Below are 2,684 nucleotides of genomic sequence, written 5' to 3' on the forward strand. Positions count from 1 at the left end.
TATTAGTTATTATTATTATTAATACGGTATCTAATATATAAAGCTGTTGAGTTTGTTTGTTTGAACGCGCTAATCTCAGGAACTACTGGTTCGAATTGAAAAATAATTTTTTGGTTGGATAGTCCATTCATCGAGGAATATATAACATCAAGCTACGACAAATTAATAAAACCCTGGGGAAGTACTTAAACAGGGATTTTGAGATTTACGGTGGAAATGGTTTATAAAAAATATAAATAAATGTTATAAATGTTTATAAATGGTCGCTATTGGTTATAGGAGAAATAATTAATAAATAAAGTATTTAATCATAATTGATTGCCATTGGTTAATCGGGCAGCTTGGGTACAAGCATGCATCAAATCGAATTTTCGCACATTGCCTACCAGGGTGGCTAAGTTGCACTTACTGCAGTGAGTTACATACCTAAAAGGAGTTGAACAATCACAATTTTTTAAAGGTTGTCATTCTTTACGGGCCACGAAGTGTGCAGAACCAGCTAGTATATTATAAAATTACCTACAAAAAATAACTAAAATCGTATGTGTAATTTCTTCTAAATTTGAATATCGAATAACTATTAAAAAAAAAACGTGTTTTTATATATTTTGGTTACAAAATATCCTACTTACGCAGAACCTTGTTTTATATTTTCAATCCTTAGCTATAAAAGTTGAACATTTTATAAAGTTTTAACTACAAAATCATTTTTAAATTTTAAATTTAATAAATTTTGTCGAAATTTGAACTTAAAATGCTTATAAAAAAAAAATTGTGCTTATATATTTTTGATATCTTAGGACTGCTATTGTAAGAATATATCAGGAGCCTTGTATTACATTTTCATGATTTTTGACCAAACAAATATAATCTTATTGACATTTATAGAAAAGAAAACTAAAATAATTTAACATTGAAAATGTCCGTAAACAGCTCAAAACTAGTCAAAGTATTTTGAAAATGTTATCAAGTATAATAATTGATAAAATAAACATATGGTGTGAATTTCAAGTGTCTATACTCCGGCCTACGAGAGTCCAACGTAAACCGCGCATTCATATAGTAATACGTGACGTCTGTTTTCTCCCACCATGATGCCATTCCCACTATTCGACAACGTGCCGATGCGCAGTGACGGACGCGTTCTGACATATGGACTCTCGTGGGCCGGAGTATACTGTTATTGTTTTATAATTTACAACAAATTAAGAAAAACGCTACATGAGAAATCGAGTGAATATCCAATGTCGTAAAAATTTGAACTTCAAACTCTCATAAAAATTTTAGCCTATATTAACTCTATTCCCATTTCCCCGTAAGTTTTATCACTTTTTTTTACGCACGAAGACAGCAGAGCACAATTTAAGATATTTAAGGTATATCTTAAATCGTGCTGCAGAGTATGGTGAACACGTTGTGACAATACAGTTCCCTACGTTTACTCCGTGGTGTTTCACAATGTGAAACTGTATAACTACAGTGAACTGTATTGTCCCAACGTTTTCACCATATACTCTGCGTGCGCAAAAAAACAAAAAGCAGGTAAAAATAGGTAAAAATAGGAAAATAGAGTATAGGTAGGTACAGAATACCCGTTTCTTTGGTTTATTTTATTCTATGTATATAATATGTATGTATAATGTATATATGTTTATTACAACGCTACTTGACTGCCATGCGCAGCGCCTATAGCAAATTTTAATTTTTTTTTACGTATTTTAACAAGTTGTTGGACATATTTATTTTTTGGGTGAAAAAAGTGTTGGTGAAATCAGAATTTGGCGCACGAATTTAATTTCGAAGTTATAGCTCAGCGTTTCTTAAACTGTGTTCCGCGGAACTCCAGGGTTCCGGAGAGACCACTTCAGGGTTCCGCGAAACTTAAGTGCTTTTTTTTCAAAATTTTAAATCAATCTCTGTGTTAAATGTTGATGCATTTAAGCAGATAAATATCCTTAATTGTCACAAAAGGCTGTGTTGACACTTTTACTATTTGTAACCACTAATATGAGTGAAACGGGGTTCACCACCTATGTAGGTACCAACAAAAACAAAATACCGAAACAGACTTGATGCCGAACCTAATATAAGAATACAACTTTTATCAATAAAGCCAAATATATTAAGAATATTTGTAACAATAAAAAGTAAGAGAAAGCTGTGAAATTTGGGATGATTCACCGGGTATTCTAACACATTTTCAATAATTAAAGAAATCAAAACTCCTTCATATGAGGTATAGGAAGGTTTTTGAACATAACATTTGAATGAAAGAAACCTTAATTATGGATTCCAAAAATTGAGATTAGTGTATGTTATTGGTGACTAGATAAGAGTGGTATAAGTAACAATTTGTAATGCCTATTATTTTTTTTAATACAGAGCAGTTTTGTTTTAAAAATCCTAATTTTTATAATGTTCTAACTTATATTTCTTATTTTATCAGTGTGAACTAAAGTTTAATTTCTCATTAAAGTAAATACTTAAGTAATTTGCAACAGACAATCATTCAATTGTTGAATCAAATAGTTAATAGTCATAATTAGGGCTCGGAAGTTGATGCAATTTTGCATTTTTTTTAGAAACCTTTTTAAGACGATGCCTCTCCTGGCCACAAATGTGTTTCATTAGCATGTGAATCTGAATAATTCAAATTTTATTTTGCATTTTTTTGCATTTTTTGG

The sequence above is a fragment of the Acyrthosiphon pisum genome, chromosome A1 (genome assembly GCF_005508785.2).
Source record: "Acyrthosiphon pisum isolate AL4f chromosome A1, pea_aphid_22Mar2018_4r6ur, whole genome shotgun sequence".
Classification (NCBI taxonomy): Eukaryota; Metazoa; Arthropoda; class Insecta; order Hemiptera; family Aphididae; genus Acyrthosiphon; species Acyrthosiphon pisum.